The 21,869-nt window shown below is 39.1% G+C and overlaps 1 long non-coding RNA gene across 1 annotated transcript; it reads left to right on the forward strand.

Annotated features, from left to right (window-relative positions):
• Positions 1 to 1,418: 1,418 nt before the first annotated feature.
• Positions 1,419 to 20,278, forward strand: LOC140848705 (uncharacterized). The gene is made up of 3 exons (XR_012129812.1): positions 1,419 to 1,519; positions 14,006 to 14,226; positions 19,813 to 20,278. It is a non-coding gene; the product is annotated as an uncharacterized lncRNA (long non-coding RNA).
• The last annotated feature ends 1,591 nt before the right edge of the window (positions 20,279 to 21,869 follow it).

Genomic DNA, 21,869 nt, shown 5'->3' on the forward strand with positions numbered 1-21,869 from the left:
AAGGGGCCCCTGAGTGATAGCTGGTGCACTGAAATGAAATTTCATGTCTGCATCCATTCATCCTTAGCAAATGTCACAGCTTTGTACAATGTGCAATCATCATTATTAAGCTAATTTTATTGCCCTGTGAGTAACACGCAGTAGGTGGGCTGCGTGAGGCAGAGAGTAATATTTATTTTTGTGCCACTGCCCTCTCAGGGCACCTAATAGTGCTCAACCAATGTGTTCTGAATTGAACTGAATTATGTGGAGGACTTGGAATGAACCAGGCAAGTGAATACAAGACACACTGCCAATGTGGTTGAGCCTCTCCAGGAGAGTGGTGGGACAGGCAGTGTTCCAGGGCACTCACTGCCCAGAGACAGGTGGCTTGGGAGCTTGAGAGAGACACCAGCCATCCTCCACCAAGGGGAGCGCCCAGAGCAGCTGCACTGGGAGCGCTGCCTTCGGGTCCCCTCCTTCCTCCTGCTGCCGCCTTGTCATCCATCTTTTACCACGTGCAGAAGGGAAAGCTGTAAGGCCTTTTCTTAACTGTTGCATGTAGGCTTTTTCTCAGTCTATGAGGTAGAAGAAGCTTAGAATCTTTGGGGAATAGCATGGCTCCTCCAGCTCTGTTCTTTAGGGAATTTGCAGGAGCTGTAAAGCCAATGTGCAGACTGTCACTTGGTGGCAGTTTGGGAGGGGTCAGAAAGGAATAACATTTTAAGGAAAGACCTGAAATATGTCAGCACATACTTTTGGGTGGAAGACATGGTTGTTGAAAAAAAAGTATGTTTTGCTCATTAAAATAAGACATCACTTATAAGAATAATTACCTTTCTAATGTGTCTCTTTGACCTTGCATATTCTCCTAGACTATAATTTGAGAAACAAAGAAAAATAAATCCTAAAATTGTTTAACTGGCTTTTGTCAATGAGTTCCCAAATAATATGACTTGATTCTCTCCAAACACATTTGACACCCACCATCTCCAACCTTTGGAACAGAAACTATTATCAACTAAAGAATCTCAAAACTGAGCACACTCTTCTCTTTCAAGAACAAAGGGTTAAATGAAAGGCATGGCCTCCTTGCTAGTGTCTGAATTATGCAGGGTATATACTCAGGCATCACACTCAGGCTGCTCTCTTCTCTTCCTGCCTACCTGGCTTTCTTCCATCTGTATCTTTATCGTTAACCTACATGTCATAAGCTGAGTGTGCAAGACTCTGAGTCCCTCAGAGCGTCATCTACTCAGGTAGAGATGCAAATAGCTCTGGGGCTGTAGCCACAGCCTGGACCATCTCCCTCTGGACTAAGGGAACTGTGCTCTGAAAGAAAAACCTAAGCACAAAAGTCTTATTTTGGCTGCTCTGTAATTATTTCCTTTTTGTCTTTTTCCCAGCCATTTTCTCAGAAATACATAGAAGGCTTCTCCTTTGATTGTGAGCTCCAGGGAATTGAAGAAAGAAGAGTGAGCTTGGAGAAGATCTAGATTTGGGGTCATTGAGACAGAGAATTATTCTTCAGCTGTTTCAGGTGAAACTATCCATAGCTAATGAAAGTTGCTGTATGTGACGGCAGATCAGCCCTCCAATGCTTGTATACTTTCTCATTTCTATATTAGAGCAAAATATTAGATGAAAATAAAAAGAATGTGTCTAGAATAAAACTCTAATAACTTATATAAGTTCACATTTCAGAGAATGGAGGATGTTCAAAAGAAAATATTTATAAAATATTGACTTAAATCTATCACACTCAACTCCTAACTGATCAAAGGCTTAAAGTTTGTTTATACTGAGAAACTCTTTAGTGAAAACGATTCACTTGTCATTTGCATACATGTGTACATACATTTCCTGGAATCAGCCAAAATGGTAAACTGCAGCTAAATGGAAAGTCAACATGTTCATTGCTAGTTAGTTTATTGAAGAATGTGTTTAATTCTTTAGAGACACCATATGAAGATTATCATGGACAGCTATAGGCATACATGTTTTTGCTTGGGCCTTGACTACTATAATTCAAGTATTTTGAAACTGTTATTCAGAACCAGTGAGACACTATAGTTGTATCAGATGTTCAGAATCTTAGAAGTTGGGAAGGATATTAGAGGTCATCTAGTCCAGTGTTTTTCAGATTCGCTGATGATGATAATAATTCCTGGTCCTTATTTCAGACCTATTAAATTTGAATCTCTAGGGGTAGGGCCTCAGAAATAGTATTTGTTTAAACAATATGGTATTTTTATCATCGGGAAGCATGAAACAGACCTAGTCCACTGGTTTTCAGCCCCGTTATGTATCAGGATTGTCTGTAGTGGTTGTTGACAGCACAGAAGGTTAGGTAGGGGCCACTATGTCTTAGATTCCAATCCCATTTTATGCATCTACACAGGCAATGCCAAAGCAGGTTTGGGAATCAGTGACTGAGTCTGACCTCCTACATGTTAGAAATCTCTTCCACAATATTCTTACTCAAAACCAGTCCTTCCCTTTTGGAGGGATCATAATTTTAGACATTACTTCCATTTACTGTGCCAAATTATGACTTCCTATAACCTCTACCCACCAGATTGTTTGTTCTCTAGAGCAACAGAATAATTATTTTAAATGTGCAGTCCTTAGATTAGGTTCTGTGAATGACAGGCCTGTTCCCTTGTCCCCACATAACTGTCCTCCAAGTATGAAAGATCCCATACTTGAACAATTCCTTCACAAGTGGGGAGCACAGATCATCTCCTTTTTATACAAAATATTTTCATTCTTAAGAGCACCCTTTGTGGTTTCCATATTTTTAAAATCCACGTGCTGTAATATCTGTATTAAAATTAATTTATTGCACAAGTATTATTGAGTATTCACTGAATGTCAAACTCTACTTTAGACACAGTGGTTACTGCAATGACCAGAACTAAAACCAGGATGCCAGATGAGGACTCTAAGTGTACTTAGTGGGGATATGGCTCTGACCCCATTGTTTCAGTAATGTAGCCCATGACTCTCCTGGCTATTTTGAAAGCTATGTCATACTGTTCATTTACTCTAGGTTAGAATTTAACTGAAACCTCAGGACTTCATTTGAGTTACTGTTACTATCATTACTATCCCATTACTATTACAAGCATTATAAGAGATAACTTTTGGAGAGTAATACAGTTTACAAAGAATTTTCCACATCACTAATTCTCACAGCAGCTTTGTGAACTTGCATTATTATTTCTAAATTACAGATGGAAAAATTGAGGCTCAGTTACTTAATTTTACTTAAAGTTGCATATGTAACATTGAATCAAACTAGGACTTGAACTCAGGCCTATGACTCCAAATTTGAAGTATTTCCTATTGCTTCATGATGTTATAGTAAGTGAGTTTCCCTGCCTGTGTTTTAGCAAGTGGGACAAAGCAGGGCAGGATATTACTTTTTCCTTCTTAGTTATATATGATTACCTTAGACTTTTTATTCCTGCCTCTTGAGATCTTTATAAATCCTTGATTGATCTTAGTATATTGGCTGTATTTGTCTTCAATTACTATCACCCACAAATTGATCACGTTTCTATGTCCTTATCTAAATTATTACTTCGAACAGACTTTGAACAACTTCGAACAGAGCACAGCCACAGAGAGAACTCACTGGCATATTTCAGTGAGACCTTTCTCTGGGTTAGCATTAAAATAGCAATTAATGTGTTGGCAACCATTTTTCAACCAGCTAGAATTTTATGTACTTGTGCCATCATTCTGCTCACAGGTCCCAATCTTGACAAAGAGATCATGAAAGCCTTAGTTAAATGTCTTGCTGAAGTCTCGCTATGTCTATGGAATTTGCCTGATCCATAAGAGATCCAAAGAGAAAATGGTCATCTTTCAGCTGAGTGGACCATTTTAACTGTCACACAAATCAAGTTACCTCATTATTCAGAAGAAAACACTCTAGGTGTTCTTTTAAATCTTGGAAGGGTCCTGTGAGAGCCCCATCTTTCAAGATCCAGCTTGGATGTATCCTCCTCTGAGAAGCCTTTTTTGATCCTTCAGGCAGATTTACTAACATCCTTTGCTCTGTCCCAGCATGCTGATCATTTCTGTAGGGTAGCACTTAACCACATTACCTTGTCATTATTTATATTTCCTTTTCACCCTCAATCTTTGAACTTCTTGGGTAGGACTGCATTTTTCTACCTTTGAAGTCTTCCACAGTATCTAGTATGGTAAATGGTGCAAATAAGAGAGTCACAGTATTTGCTGAATGAATGAATGTGTGATTGTACACATACAAGAGTATGATATAAAGTTCTCATAAAGTTTTTATTTGATAAGCAACATTAACAAGAATCCTCTTTCAATTTCTTTTGGGCTTTGGCACTTCTTATTGAAGATATTCAGGAACAATGGACAAAGCCTGATTACAAAAGTCCAACATTTATCTGTTCCTGAAAATGAAGAACTATGCCTTTGGCCCCCTAGAGTAGTTGTAGTTTTAAGATTAATCTTAACTCTGTTTGTAGCCTATAAAACAAAACTAATTGCAGAATGCAAAGCTTTAGAGCATTTTTAGGTGGCTTGATGGGAAAGCATTGAAATAAATACAAACATTTAGATAAAACAACCATTTTAATAGTATTAACTCTGCCAATTAATGATAATGGAAGAGCCGTCCAATTAGCTAAATCGCTAATAGTTTTATCAAGCAGAGGTTGGTAATTTAAAGCAAACAAATTCTTTCTAATTTTAGCCACTTGTGCACCAAGATATTTAAAGGATAACAGGGGATCCAATAAAGAGTATTACTCAAGAAGAGCTATATTTAAATCTCCTAATGGCTATAGCATAGAGTTACCCCAATTAGTCAGAAAACCCAAGCAGTCAGTAAATTCTTTCAAGCCTCCATAATTTGGGGTAAAAATAAATGAGATACAACAAAGGTGCTGCTTATAATCATTAGCATCATTACTGTGGTATATTTGGAAGATGGAGAGTTCCCTGAGACAGTCAGTGGTGTAAATTTAACTTATGGAATCCAACAATTTGAGTGCTCTGTCCTCACGCTGTGCTTCACGCCACAGCATTTCTGAGGGGGTTTTCATGGAGCACACTGCTCAACTCCCCTTTTCAGGGCAAAAGCTCAGGGGCGAAGTTCATGTTTTCAGTGCCACACCAAGGCTAGATCTTTCCCTATCAAACCTCTATGGAGGAGTCAGGCTCGCCAATTGGGTCATACAGGAAAATCCGCTTAGGAACAGCATAATGTTAGCATTTCTTATAATGCCAATTTTATTTTTCTCAAGAGAACAGACTTTTTTAAACATTTGTGGTGTCTGGTTATGTGAACTTCATCCACAGAGATCAGTTAAGGATAAGTGGCAAATGACAGACTGAAAAGGGCCTTTGTGTCTACTGCTTGAGAAGAACAACACTTAAGATTTCAGAATGAATGATGCTGCTTATTCCATGTTAGGGTATTGCTGACCAAGTACTGTGCTCCGATGGACAGGCTCTAGTGGGAAAGAGCACAGTGGAGAGCATCTCCAAAGCATGGGCTCTGTTGGCATTAGCAAGAAGGAAGGATTCGTTGGTGATAGTAACAGCTACAGTTTATTCAGCCACTTACTGTGAGCCTAGCACTGTGTCAGTATCTTTATATTCACTATTTCATCAAGCTTCCTATCACTAAAGTGGGTATTGTCCCTATTATATAGATGAGTTTACTGAGGTTTACAGGTTAAAGCGGCTTGCCCACAGTGACTAGTCTTGGAGACAGGATTCAGAGTTGGGTCTCTCTTAACTAGAAAGACTCTGCTCTTTATCCACATCATACACGGCCATCCTGGTCCCAGCAGCTGGCATATTGTCAGTGCTCAATGTATATTGCAGGAGAATGATGGTCTCCATGTGTTCCAGTGGTACAGAGAACAAATACCCTGTGGACAGCCCTGTGGGGTAAATACAGAATGAACTGGACCCAGCTGGGCATTTGCATCAAAGCGCCTCACCAGAGATCCCAGCTGCTCTGGCACAATGCCCGAGCACTGCCTTGGAGTCCAAAAGGAATGCTCTTTGAGATGTCTCTGGTTTTCATTTTCTGAACATTGCCACACACTACAAGTGGGTTTGGGACAGGCTTCAGAGTTGCAACCCTGCCTTACTTTTTGTGAAGAGTGAAAGGTTGTGGAAATAAAAGTAACTGATGTCAATACCTTGGTAGCAAGAATAATCTTTCTCTAAACTGTTAAAAGACTTGTCAAACCCATTCATGGAATCAACTCTCAACGAAGATCATTAGATAAAAGACTGTCAGTGATACTCGTGTCCACCAAGAAATAAGAGCAAAGGCTAGTTGAAAGATTTAAATGTAGCTTACAGTTTTCAGGATGAGGGCAGAGTGGGCTGAAACAACATTTACCCAGACACCTAAGCAGGCAGGCTTGCCTGAGCACGTCCTGATCAATATTAGGAAGCAGTCTTAATTTCTCTCCCTTTATATTCTCTACTGTTCAGTTAGGTTACTAAATATGTCCCTCTCAGGGAGGCGACTGTGGAGACAGAGCTACTTCTCACACTAAGTTCAGATATTGGCTATGCCACTTAGTAGCTTGGAGAGGATGGACTGTCATTTAACCACCCTCAAGCACAGGTCTTGTGGATAAAAGGATCTTGCAGATTTTAGATACTCAGTGAACAGTTTTTTTCTTTCCAATTCTGCTATTCTTCACTTCTTGCAGAACAGTATAAGTGATAAGTGGGACTGGTCCTCAGCAGAGCTGGCACTTAGGTTGAGAAAGAATGATAAAAAAAAGAGCTGAAAAATGCTAGGAGCAAACAAAGTTTAGTCCTAGAGATTTTCGCAGTAAGTGCTACCTGCCTTTAGCCAAGTGTGGGGGTAAAATGCTGGCTGGGAGTTGGAATCTTTGGGGTTTTATTCACTTTGGCCACTACCTTAGGTCGGGTTTCCTGAGAAACATACTCTAATATGGAGATGGCTATGCAGGAGGTTTATGGGGGACACTCTCAACAATGCCTGTGAGGGGCTAGGATAAGATGAAATGTAATGTAGCTGTAACAAAGGCCTTGGCAGATCGCGCAGGCCTTTGTTACAGGAACTGGGGTAGCCTTTCAAATCTGTCCTGAATTGAGGCAAAGTGGCCAGGCCTTTAAACTGCTGCATTGACCAGTCACTGTATACAGGCTGACCCAGGGGAGGGGTCATAATCCTAGTAGAGGGCAATGCCTGCATGGGGCTCAGCTGTAAACCATTAGCAGGTAGCACTTTTCACAGCTGGGAAAATGAATGCCTTCAGGAGAAGGCTAGAGGGTCTGGGCAGGGTGTCATAGCATCCATTATAACTATCCACTATAACCATTATAGCTACCAAATGAGGCAGGCACTTTGCTATCTTTAAATCAAACAATGCTTTCAACAAATATTTATGAACACCTATTTTGTGCATTTTGTTTCATTTATGTGGAATGTCTTCACCTCACTCAGATACCTGATGAATTAATACATTAACATTCAGATAATATGCCAGTTTCTCTAAGAAGCCACTTTTAACTATCAGGCACAATTATACACTATCTTCCCTATTTTTGTGCCATCAAAACGTTTCATACTTACCTTTCTCAGGACTTATTTCATGTATTAAAATTATTGTGGTCAGGGAATCTTATTTATATGTGTTTCTTTCTCTTTTTTCTCCAACACAAAACTTTAGTGAACAAGTCATTATTTAAAGTCCATTTTGTCTAATATTAGCATAGGTATGCCTTCTTTCTTTTGGTGAGTATTTGCATGGTTTAGTCTTTTCATGACTTTACTTCCATTTTTTTCTGTATTGTTATATTTTAGATAGTCTCCTGTAAATGACATTTAATTTAAGTTAACTTTGTTATTATCCTGTCTGACAATCTATGTATTTTAGCTATAGCATTTAAGCCATTTATATTTATGTCATCACTGATGTATTTAGGTTAAAATCAACCATTTTGTGCTGGTTTTGATCTACCTGATCTATGTCATTTGTTTTTTTATCACTTTTCTTAACTTCTTTTGGATTGAATTTTTTTCTTTACCATCTTTTTTTCCCTCTCTGTTTATTTGGAAATCATATGCTTTTTTCTATTATTTTAGTGTTACTGTAGAAATCATAACAGTCACCCTTCACTTAGCAAGGTCTAATATTAATGAACACTTTTACTCTCCTGAAATACATATAAGGACCTCAAAATAATTTAACTGATTTCCCCCTTTCTCCCCAAATTATAGTTGACAGTATATGGTTGCCATGAATTTTAATTCTCTAGATATTAAAACTCTATAAGATGTTCATATTATAGCTTTTAAAGTCAATGTTTATGTTATCCTACATACTTAATTTTCTAGTTCTTTAATCCTTCTCCGTCTCTGGTACTTTAGACTAATCTAGTAGTTGCGAATTCGTAGTTTTTGCTCATCTGAAAATTTCTATATTTTACTTTCATGCTTGATGGATATTTTGCTGGGCATAAGGTTCTATGGTAGTTTTTATTTTCTATGAGAACATTGAAAATAAATACTCTTTTTCCTTGATTTTCATTTTTGCTCTTGAGAAATTTAACTGTTGTTCCTTTGAAGGTAAATCTGTTATTTTTTTTTCTGTTGTAAACATTTTTCACTTTTTCTTTAGTTTTTGGTAGTTTCACAGTGATACATTTTATATATATAATTTTCTTTTTCCTGCTTGGTATCCTTAGATTTTGTTAAATTTGTTCTGGAAAATTTTTCCATTTCAGCCATACCATTTTAAGTATTATTTTTGCCCCATTTCTTTCTCTTCCTTTATTTCTCAACCTACAATTAAACATATGATAGGCCTTTTCAATATATGCTCTGTCTGTTTGTCTTCTATAGCTCTATATCTTTTTGTATATCTTCTACATTTTTTGACTCATTGCGCTATATTAGAATATTTATTCTGACCTATTTTCCTGTTCAATAATTCTCTCTTAAGCTATGTCTAATCTGCCATTAAACTCATTCCATCTTTAATTTATTATATTTTTCCTTTTTAAATAGATCTCATTTTTTCTGGTTTCATCCTGAAATTTTCAGGCTTGGTTTTTCTTTTTTCTTCAGCTTAGTAAGTGTAGTTGTTTTACATTGTGCATCAGATAATTCCAATATATGAAGTCTTGTTGGTCTGTTTCTATCATGTATTTTTATGATTGGTTCTTGCTCATGGTGTCTTGTTTCCTGTGTACCTCATTTACATTGATTGTGTGCTATGAATTGCATTTGATAATTTATTTTAAGAATACATTGAGACATAAGAATAGTGGGTGTTATATCTGAGTTCTAAACTTCCTAAACTTTGGTAAACCCCATGCTTTGACTTGTTCCCTCTGCCCTCAAAGACCTACAAAAGTAAAGGCAGTTTCACTATTATTTCTTCCAGATAGAAAAATGTCCTTAGGGAAACACAGATTTGAATATAGGACTTTCATTTGCTCCTAGATTTTTGACTGAGAAATTTTTATTCTTTGATTATCTCTTTGGTGCTTTTGAAAATATTGGGTTTAAACATTTTTTTCCCAATTTCATTTTACTTTTTCTCAGCAGAAGGGTTAATCTGAGATAAATAGTCTACTAGTCCACTAGGAAGTAGCATTCAATTGTTACATTTTAGGGTTTAGCACAGTTCTTGTCACTCAATATTTACTGAATAATAACTACAGCCATACCTATAGATATTGCAGACTTTGTTTCAGACCACCACAATAAATTGAATATTGCAGTAAAGGGAGTCAAATGATTTTTTTGTTTCCCAGTGCATATAAAAGTTTTGTTGACACTACACAGTATCTATTGAGTGTGCACTAACATTATGTCTAAAAAAATTGTACATACTTTAATTAAAAAAATACAAACCACCATAAAGTTTCAGTAATTGTTTTACTGGTGGAGGGTCTTGCCTCAGTGTCGATGGCTGCTCACCTATTAGAGTGGTAGTTGCTGAAGGCTGGGGTGGCTGCGGCAGTATCTTTAAATAAGACAACAATGAAGTTTGCCTCCTTGATTGACTCTTTCTTTTATGAATGTTTTCTCTGTAGCATGAGATGCTGTTTGATAGCATTTCACCCACATAAGAACTTCTTTCAAAATTGTAGTCAGTCCTCTCAAAGCTTGCTACTACTTTACCAACTAAATAAAGGCAATATTCTTAATCCTTTTTTATCATTTCAACAATCTTCATAGAATCTTCAGCAGGAGTTGATTTTATCTCAAGAAATCACTATCTTTACTCATTTATAAGAAGCAGCTCCTTCTCCATTCCAGTTTTATCCTGAGATTTCAGCAATTCAATCACATCTTCAGGCACCACTTCTAATTCTAGTTTTATTACTGTTTCTACTACATCTGTGGTTACTTCCTTCACTGAAGTCTTGAATCCCTCAAAGTCATCTGTAGGGTTATAATCAGCTTCTTCCAAACTCCTGTGAATGTTGATGTTTTGATCTTTTCTCATGAATCATAAATGTTCTTAATTCATCTAAAATGGTGAATCCTTTCCAGAAGCTTTTCATATGATTGCCTAGATCCACCAGAGGGATCACTAGCTATGGCAGTTGTAGCCTTATGAAATGTATGTCTTTAATAAGACTTGAAATTTGAAATTACTTCTTGATGCATGGGCTGTAGTATAGATGTTGTGTTAGCAGGCATGAAAACAACACTAATCTCATGATAGGTCTCCATCAGAGCTCTTGGGTGGCCAGATGCACTGTCAATGAGCAGTTGTATTTGAAAAAAAATTTTTTTTCTCAAGCAGTAGGCCTCAACAGTGGGCTTGAAATAGTAAATGATGTTATAAACAGATGCACTTTTGTCCAGGACTTCTTATTACATTTATAGAGTACAGGCAAAGTAGATATAGCAGAGTTCTTAAGGGTCCTAGGATTTTTCAAAATGGTCAATAAGCATTGGCTTCAACTTGAAGTCAGCAAGTGCATTAGCTGTCCTTTGATGCTTTGAAGCCGGGACTGACTTCTCCTCTCTAGCTATAAAGTCCAAGAAGGCATCTTCTTCCAACAGAAAGCTATTTCCTCTACTTTGGAAATGTGTTGTTTAGCATAGCTACCTTCATTATCTTAGCTAGACCTGGATAACTTGCTGCAGCTTCTCTATCAGCATTTGCTGCTTCACCTGCACCTTTAATTTGTGGTGATGGCTTCTTTCCTTAAACCTCATGAACCATCCTCTACTAGCTGCAAACATTTCCTTTGCAGCTTCCTCATTTTTCTCAGACTTCATAGAAGTGCAGAGAGTTAGGACCTTACTCTGGACTAGGCTTTGGCTTAAGGGAATATTGTGGCTGGCTTGATTGTCTATCCAGACTACTAAAACTTTCCCCCTATCAGCAATAAGGCTGTTTCACTTCCTTATGTGTTCACTGGATTAGCTCTTTCAAGTTCCTTCAAGAAATTTTCCTTTGCAGTCACAGCTTGGCTAACTGTAAAGGAGGCATAGCTTTTGGCCCATCTTAGCTTTCAACTCCTTCTTCACTAAGCTTAATCATTTCTAACTTTTGATATAAAATGAGAGATGCATGACTTACTTTCACTTGAGCATTTAGAGGCCCTCATAAAGTTATTAATCTAATTTCAATATTATTGTGTCTTCAGGAACAGGGAGGTCTGAGAAGAGGGAGAGGGATGGGGAACAATTGGTCAGTGGAGCAAACAGAAAACATAACATTAATTAATTAAGTTTGTAGTTTTATATGGACACTGCTGGTGGTGCCCCCAAAACAATTACAATAGTAATGACATCAAAGATTACTGATCACAAAATACCATAACAAATATAATAACAATGAAAAATTTTGATATTTTGTGAGAATTACCAAAATGTGATAGAAAGATACGAAGTGAACAAATGCTGTTGGAAAAATTGCACCTACAGATCTGCTTTATGCAGGGTTGCCACAAACCTTCAATTAGTTAGAAACGCAGTACTGATAGAAGTATTTTGTAATAAAAGACAAAGCAATCTAAATATCAACAGGGGTTAGTTAAATAAATTATGCTGTAGCATATAGTGGCTATTAAGAAAAATGGGAGGTTTCTATGTATTGATAAGGAATAATTTCTATGTCATTTTTAGTAAAAAAAAAAATAGAGAAGAAGCATAAGAGTATATATAATATGCTACACACACATATTTGCTTAGAAATTTATAGTGTCTCTGAAAGGCTCTTCATGGAAGTGCTAACAGGGTCCTACCTGAAGAGAAGAGCTGGGGCTTGACATACAGGGATAGGAAGGAAAATTTTTACTGGGTGCTTTTGTGTTCTTATATTACTGTGTTACACCATATCATATCATAATTTATTTTTACCATGTGCATGGTTTTAACCACTCCATTAAAATACAAAAAGTGCTAGGAATGTACTGTATTAGCAGATACACCATGCTGGTGATCAGTTGACCTATACTGTCGTTTGGTTTTGTTCTGGCAAAGTCCCACGACCTTTCCAGCACTCAATATCTTCCTCTATGAAATGAGGACACTGACCTAGATAATCTCTAAGGCCTCTTTCAATTTTAACATTTCCCAATTCCATTTACTAACATGGAGCTACTTCTATTGCAGAAATACATCAGTCAGGCAGTATCTTTGAAGATAATTTGGCAAATGGAAGTAGTAGTATTAGTATTAAATGAAAAAATTGGTTGCAGAGAATGCTAACCACCCTTTTGGTTCTCCTTGAAGTATTACACTGTGCTTTTACTAAGACAATAAAATAAAATATTAGATTTGTTTGGCTTCACACTTTGAAACTGTGATTTTTTAATATAACCTCACATTTGAAATATTTTAGGCCTGTTTTTCTTTAAGATTGGGCAGGTGTAAGTCTCTGACAGACTGTTCAAATCATATTACTTTCTATTTATTGTACAACAAAAGCCTGTTTGTAAGTGTTGCCGTGTTTTATGCTCATATAGATCTAAGTGGCCAAAACATTTAATTAAGTGGACTATTCATACAATCTCATTTCCAGGCTGGTCATCTATGTCAATGATAACAGTAGCATCCACTCCATGGCTAGGACTCTGAATCTTAAAAAAATGAGAATAACTATTTAAATCTAAACTATGCTCAGAATAATGATTTGAAATATTTTTAAATTCTAAAAGTAATTCAAGTTTATTTTCAAAAGTTCAAATAGTAGGTAAGTGTAGAGTAAGAATTGAAAGTTTCTTCTCCTTATCCACTCTTCAGTGGTAAACACTATTAGTATGGCATAAATTGCCCCCTCATCCACACACACACACAAGAATATTTTTTACAATAATAGGCTTATACTGAAAATACTGTTTTACAGTTTGTATTTTCTACTCAGCAATATATTATACTTGGGTTACATGTAGCTGTCTCCTTTAAAGGCTGTAGCCTATTCAATCACAGATGTATGATGGCCTGTTTATAAATTTTTTAGTAATGGACATTTGGACTTAGTTTTCATTTACATGCTGTCAGAACTTAGATAAATGGCTAGAATTTTTGTAGAATATATTCCTAGAAATGGCATGTTTGGTTACATGGTGCTTCCTGTGTACCAAGCACCATTATAAACACTTTACAAATATTACCTTTTATCATTCCCATAATAGTAGAGATACTATTATCTCCATTTTGCAGATAGCAATCAGGTTTAGAGAGGTTAAATAACTTGCTTGAGGTCTCACAGCTCTAAGTGGTAGAGATAGGATTAGAATCCAGGATCTCTGAACATAAGGTCTGTGCTTAAGTCCTACATTCTGCTGCCCCATAGGATGGGTATATTTGGAATTTTGGCATGATAGACACCACCAAAGGATTGTCTTGATTTATACTTTCACCAACTGAATGTGAGAGTTCACCTGTTTCCTCATTTCCTTCCCAGATACTACCTTCTTCCCTGAAAAGTATTTTGCTGATTTGAGTTTGGAAAAATAGTATTATATTATTATTTTAATTTATAATTAATGTATTATTAACTTTCAGGATACTTAACTTCTGTAGGATGTTTACTACAATAAAGCGGACCAAAGAATTTGTCACCATGCCCAGATTATTGTACCAAAGCAGTGAAGCCCACACACAGCCTCTTCAGGAAATGCTGATGACATGGTGCACACATGGCTTCCATGTCTGTGCTGCTTCCAAAGTTTGCTTTTGAGTTTAATTTTTTTTTCTTGTGGATAAACTTCTCACAGAGGACCTGGGTAAGTAGAAGCCTTTCAAAATTACAGGCCAAACTAGCTCTTGAGCAATCCAGGAACTGATGTACAGTACAGTCCCCAGATTCACAGAGCCGAGTTTGTGAGAGGGTGTCCCAGGCAGTTAGGAAAAGCAAAACAGCATTTTAACAGTGAGGGATTTAGCAGGAAGATCTGACCCAACAAGTAGAAAACTCTTTTAAAGGTTCAATCAAGTTTATTCCCATCACATTCCTCTGGAATGCCCAACAGGCACATGCTTTGTCAATGAAAATTATTTTCAATCTCATTGATGTTTTGTTTGGCAAGAATCATTTCTTTGAACAATTTCTTATTACTCATCTATGATATTTCATTTCTGACAGTGTTATCACCAGCTGCATATTTATGAAAGAGCCAAACTTCAACCTGTATTCAGTTTTAATCTGTTTGTTTCTTGAGAATGTAATTTGAAAAAGAATTGCCAATCTATTTGCAACCAAATTTTAGATCTTCACCATTACACAGGGTAAGAAATGTGAACTCACATAATTCTTCTATCGTCCTTATTTTGTGAGACCACATTACTACATGTCTACCTTACCAGTCCTTCATTTAGCTTCCTCCCCCACTTTGTGGCTGACGGTTTTCCTTTTCTCCGTACCTGGTTTTCCCTCTGGTACTCCAAACATGAATAACAATACCTAATATCGTACCGATGTCTTGCTTCCCAAAAACCTCACGGTGGCTGTCTTCCTGCAGTGCTGATGCAAACTGTTTGGGTCACACCGCCCTCTGCACAGGCATATCCAAAGTACACTCAGGACTAGATGAAGGCGTGTGGCTCGTATTATTTTAAATGCTGGGGGCAGTGTTGGGCCGCCCTGCCTCCCGGTTCGGAGCCTCCTGGGGGTCCCCAAGGAACATTTCACAGGGCTTCAGCTTGAATGGTGTTTATACATAGCCACTGATTTCCTTTACCAAGAGCTGAGAACCCTGGAATTAGCTCCACCTGTCAAGCAACTCCACTCTCTCCTCAACAAAGTGAGAGGCACAGAAGCTGCGTGAGGGGAGGGAGAAATGGCCACGCTGGCAATCCAGCGCCATGGTTCTCAGGTTCTCAAAGGCGCAGCCTCGGCATTTCCTGGGATCTTGTTAGAAATGCAAATCCCTTGCCACACCCCATGTCTCCTGGTGATTTGGTGGCAAGCCACAGAGTTTTGGTATCACTGCTCTAGCTTAATAGGTCAGAATCTTCTGCTTTTTCTCTTTTTACCCTTATGCTATATATCCCTCTTAGTCCCTGTTACACTTTTCCCCCATGGATTCACTCTCTGAGTGTCTTCGGACTGTCCTGTGGAAGGGGCTAACCCTGGGCAGTGAGAGGTGTGCTGGCAAACGTTTAACAACAGGTTCGGGGGGAGGAGGACTGGCTGGATAGCTGATCACCGTCTCTGTGTTGTAAATAGACCCACCATGGCTGCTTTCAAATTACTCATATGGTGTTACTGAAATTGGAGTGAAGAAGAGATGGGCAGAATTGCTCTTGAGAGCTGGTGTGAGCTGGCTTCAACGCCTTATGGGAAGGTATACATAATCCTATAGGTATTGGCTCAACACGGTGTAACTCACTAGGGAATTTAGATTGGGTTTACATGCAAAACTGGAGTCATTATTTGCAGGCCATTTGTTGAATTATTGAATACTTTTGATCATTAATGTGACTTAAATATTCAGCTGATATCCTTTAAGATTACGCTGGAAATATTCAAAATCAGCCTCAGCCTACAAATGGCATTTGGGGGTCCCACACACAGCATAGATTTAAACCTACACCTATATACGATACCTCTCTTCGGCATGCCCTGTCAAAGTCACTTGTTTGGTAGACAGTAAGCCCTAAAGCAACATGCACTTTGTTTTGCTTGCCCTTCTATCTTTATTACTCTGTCTTGCCAATGGGTTTCAGCCCTGGGCAAGATGGATTCAGTGTGACCAAAGAAATGACAGTAGAAAATTCTTGAGGTGAAAGGGTTATACCCAACTTTATTTCCATGGTGGCAGGTCAATCACTAAAATTCTGTTCACTCAGAGTGAGTCTGCATGCAGCAAGCTGGTCTCTGCCTCTGGGCCTCTCTGCCCACACAGCTGTCTCAGGCTCTGTCCTCGGCATTGCCACCACTCCAGGCTCCGCTCTGCTCTCCTGCAGCCTTGCAGCTGTGCTACCACGTCACGCAGAGTGCTGGGCAGGGCTCCTAATAAAGAGTCAAAAATGATGCATTGCCCACATGTGTGTAGTGAGCTAGCCAACCAGGTCCAGGTGAGAATCCTGGCCACAGGAACCTTCCCTTTATCCACATGCTCCCACTCAGAAATGGTCAGAAAATGTTAGTTGGACTAATAAATTAGTAACTATATTAGTTTAGTAGGGCTGCCACAGAGCAGGAGGCTTAAACAACACACATTTATTTTCTTACAGTTCTGAAGGTCAGAAGGTCAAGATCAAGGTTTATTTCTTCTGAGGCCTTTGTCCTTGGCTGGCAGATGGCTGCTTTCTTGCTGTGTCCTAACATAGTTGTCCTTTTGTCTGCTGTCTTTCTGTGTGTCCAGATTTCTTCTTTTGACATTAGTCATATAGGATTAGAGTTTCTCCTAACAACTTATGTAACTTCATTGACTCTTTAAAGACCTTATCTCTACACAGAGTTATATCCTGAGTACTGGGGGTTAAGACATCAACATAGGAATTTGGTGGGAGAGACAATTCAGTCCATAATTGTAACAATCAAAGCTTCTATATCTTAAGGCTCTAATAGTACAATAGAAAAGCAAAACATTTGTCTTGCCAATGGGTTTTAAGCCCCAGGCAAGTTCACTATGGATTCAGTGTGACCAAAGAAAATGACAGCAAAATGTTTTTGGGGTAAAAGGGTTATACCCAGCTTTATCCAGGTGGCAGGTCAGTCACTAAATCCCATTCACTCAGAGCGAGTCTGCATGCAGCAAGCCAGTCTCTGCCTCTGGGCCCCTCTGGGCCTCTCTGTCCACACTGCTGTCCTGCACAGCCGTCCTCTGGGCCTCTGTCCTCTGCAGCTCTGCTCTCCTGCAGCCTTGCAGCCCTGCCACTGTGTAGTGCCTAGAGCACTGGGTGGGGCTCTTTTTATAGAGTCAACAGCCATGTATTGCCCACAGGTATGCAGTGAGGTAGTCAGCCACGGCCAGGTGAGAATCCTGGCCACAGGAACTCTCATTTTATCCACAACATTCGTTGTAGATTTGGAGTATGTTGGGCACATGCCTCTACATTTGCTTTGATATGATAACTCGTATTGATTATAAAGTGGATGCAATCTCATTTAAGAAATGACAGACTAATCTTATAAATTGCAAAAATTTCCTTCCAATGTCTTTTCTCATATCATTGTTGGCAATAAGGTTTTGTTCCTGCTAAATGAGTTAGAAGAATTGAGAGATGGAAATGTAATTAGCTTACATACACAAAAAAAATCAGAACTTAATTTTTAAAATATATATATTCATATAACTATATTGCACTGTAAAATAAGATAGATATATATATATATATATATATATATATATATATATATATATTGCACTGTAAAAATAAGAACTTTATCCCAGCACATACTTTCACCTGAAGGAAAGCACCATTGAGAAGGTTCACCTGCAAAATAGTTTCAGCCTCTCACATTTCTGAGATTACTTTCTGATTTGATGACTATCAGAGCAATAGGAAGGTAGTTCAAAGTGAGGCAAGTCTAAAAAGCCTTTGGAGTGTCTCTGCTGGGGAAAAGTAGGCTTTGCAGAATGGAAATTTTCTTGGTTGAGAAATGTATCCACTTGAACCAAAAATTCTGGGCTGGTATGAAAAGGGTAATGTGTCATCAGAAGTCCAGCTTCTGTTTTCTTCCTTATTGTCATTCTGTCACCTTATATCCTGAGGTGACATGAGTGAATCCTAACACAACATTTTACTTTTACATTATAGGTTTTGTTAGGTTAGGTATAATTTTTCTGCTACCCTTTGTGATTCACTTAGACCTAAAAATTATTTATTTTATTGCTTTTTAAGTTGAGGGTCTCTTTTGATCAGTAAACTTTCCTTGGAAACCCTCAAAATAATTTTAACATGCCTGGAGGGCATATGTTCTTGTAATATAATAGCATGACTAGGTGGTTCTTGGCGATCAGCCTAGCACGGTGAGGCATGCTGTTATTACACAATTGCACACATCCTGGTGTATGTCTTATTTTGTAATTGTTCTTCTCATTTAAAGATGCTGCTGAAAATAATTATGTAAGTCCTGTTCAATCCATGGGGAATCTAAAGGGTGGAAGGAACACAGAGCCAAGCTCATAGGCACTGAGGGCAGCTGTACTTCAGATGCAACATTGCATCTCGTGATAGAACATTGAGCTACATTCTCTGGAGACTGAGTTGGCACATTTTGGCCTTCTTATCCACTAGCCTTTATTATTTTTTTCTTTCCCTACCAGCAAGCAACAAGAGCAGCACCTGTAAGTCCTGCTTGTAGAGTTAATTTTAGAGTTTTTCATAAAGTGAAATTGAGTGATAAGAATGGTGACATTCTGTGCTTCATGACTGCAAAACTCGACTCTGTGTGTCTAACAGTGTGACACATCTTAGATTGAGTAAAATAAAGGCCACTGACTCCCAAAAGAAACATAGGGAAGAGGGCCAGGAGAATTGCTTCCATAATAGAAGGTGGCTCTCAAAATCAGGGACAGAAGGGGGAACCAACTGTAAATGGGGGTCACCTAGGATCAGACTGGCCTGATCTTAGCTTCTGCTAAGCTTTTAGGGTCCAGTGTACAGGTCTGTGGAGGGAGAATCCTGAAAACTGCCGAGTTCACGTGGGAATTTTCAACCTGCCCCATGGACAATGTGCAGTTGAGGATACATTTGTGGATTGCAGATTGAGGACTGTGAAATGTATCAGATTGCCATATAACATTTTGAATGAATGACTTATTAATGAGAAAGCAGCCTGCTTCCTTTTCCCTTTTATTGCAGTATCTCTTCAGATCCAAAGGAAGCTTTGATCTGCTTGGTAGCTTTGTGTCAGGTCGAAGTGACAGGAATTTGGTTTGGAAAGGGCAGGCTGTCTTCTGTGTGGTAAGGGTTCCCTCATACCAGTGCCTTCTCTTGAGAATGTAGCTGAGAGCACCCCCACCCACGTGCCTCAGGAGGGTATCCTGAGACATTTCAAAGAGAAAGCAAGGGATGGAACCAGCTATTGATTCTGTTGGGCTGTGGAATTTTGTTGTGAAATCTTGGTAGCAGTGATGGGGTAGACCGTAAGATCCTTGAGGCCAGGACTGTGACACTAATTTTATTTTGCCAGGGTCAAACCTAGGACTTGATTATAAGAGATGCTTAAAATATGATGCTGTTCTCATGTCTGATGTCTATATTACTAATTTTGTGTGGCAACTTGATTGGGCTAGGGTACCCAGGTATCTGGTCAGATATAGATAGATGTTGCTATGATGGTCTTTTAAAAATGAGGTTAACATTTGTGTCAGTAGATTTTGAGTAAAGCAGATTACCCTCTGTGATGTTAATTTTAGGAGCCATCATGTGGGTGGGCCTCCTCTGTCAGTCAAAGGCCATAAGAAAGAAGACTGGCCTCCAAGGAAGAGGGAATTGTGCCAGCAGACCACCGTTGGACTTGAACTGCAATATCAATTCTTCCCTGAGTCTCCAGCCAGCAGGCCAACCCCAGAAAATGTGACCTTGCCAGCTTCCACAACTGCATGAGCCAATTCCTTATGAATGAATAAACAAATGCCTCCAGTCTTTGCTTTATGCTGCTGCTCTCTCCCCCACCCCCAATTCCAGTGAAGTTGGGGGAGACTATTTTGCCAAGTTAAAACTTTGAATCTTTGTCCTAAAATCCCAAATAGTCTTCCTCTTGAACAGAGAGTGAAAGCCCTGATACTGACAAGGATGCCAAGCCAGTGGGAAGATGATCTGCCATGGTGGACGAGGAGAAGAATTCCACAAGCCTTACCCAAATCCTTGATTTTATATTTACTGTTAACATCCATTGTAAAAATTGTTGGCTTGGTTGAAGTGTCTCTGTTGGGTTCAAAGCCCCCTCACCACCACCACCAGCCGCTCTGCCTGCTGTGGCCTGGAGAGGCTGAAGACCACTTTTCAGCCTGATGTGATTTCGAACAGCTGAGATATTAAAACACTGAAAAACGGGGTTTATAATGGAAATGCTGACAGACTATTAACTATAGCAGCACTGCTCTAATAAATGGAATGGCCTGTCATAATCTCTAGTTCATAAATATGCAAATACAAGACTGGGGATTTGCTCCAAAGGATGTCTCTATAATTTTAACTGACCTTTACTGATACCAAATGAGCCTGTTGCTTCTGTTTTTGTACATTGGATATAAAGTACAGGAAATCCAGCTGCCTGTCAGCCTAAAGTATATAAAGTTTAAACTGCCAGCTACTAAACTCTGGGCTCAGATTCCATTTCTCTTCACATTCATACTCTTTATTGACATTTTCATTTTTTTTTTCCCCAGGGGGTGGAAGCAGAGTGGGGGCAAAATCAAACATTGTTCATCCCCCTTTCCCCCCACATTATTTCCACATGTCACAGTGCCTGCCTGGCCAAAATTCATGGATTGCCTCAAGGACAAACAGGCCATCTACACTGAATTATAAATTTGAGTTTTATCCAGTTTTCTGCTTTTGGACCAAATGGGCAGCAAATCCAGTGACTTCATATTTAATAACCTAGATGTCATTTGTCCCATGTCTTTCAGCACAGAGCAGAGTTGGAAGGCTAGTGATTTTGCAGATTTTTTCCCCTAATTATTTTAAGCTATTCAGCCTGGTATCCGAACTATTGATGCAGAGCCAAATTGCCAGCAGGGGAGAGATCTGTCCAATCCAGGAGCTAAATGAGTCACTGCAAGTCAATCTGTTTTTCCCTCGCTGCTGGGGTTTCCCCAGGCCCCGGCCCCTCTCTGGCCAGTCACACACAGAGCTGCAGGGCGGCCCTGGTTGGCTTCCACCGTTTCCCCCTTCCTGCCTTGACCCTGCTCGCCGCAGCTGTTGACGCGTTCTGACCGGCTGGTCTTGGAAATCTAGGGCTTCAATCACACTGTAGTTGAGGCCTCGCTTTGATAGGAAATAAAGACATCTTGGCCTTGTTGAGTTTGCTTCCGCAGTAATACATCAGGTATCTGGAAAGCAAAGGAAGACACATAAACAGAATGTGTGATTGGGGTGCCCAGCCAGTTCGCTACTCCGTCTGCCCCAGTCCCTCAAAGCCCTCTCCCACTTTGCCCAAGTGTGCAGCTGGAGTCCTCAGGCACAGAATGCTGCAGTTAGTCACAGAAAAATAAAAAATAAAGGTGGAACGCAGAGGACGTGGGGCTATGCTAGGAGTGGTGGGTGGGAGGAACGCTGTTAGCCTAAAGCCAGAAGCCGCTGAAGTGGTAGCTTTTCAAATGCTGGGGAAAGAACTCAGAGTGCTTGAATAGCATTCTTTTTTTTTTTAAGTTGAAACATTTCATTTCTAACAATATTGACTAAACAGAAAAATCCTTGAATTCTTCCTGGTAGGACCAGTATTCAATTACACAAAAATATGCAACCA

Source organism: Manis javanica, chromosome 4, assembly GCF_040802235.1.
Source record: "Manis javanica isolate MJ-LG chromosome 4, MJ_LKY, whole genome shotgun sequence".
Lineage (NCBI taxonomy): Eukaryota > Metazoa > Chordata > Mammalia > Pholidota > Manidae > Manis > Manis javanica.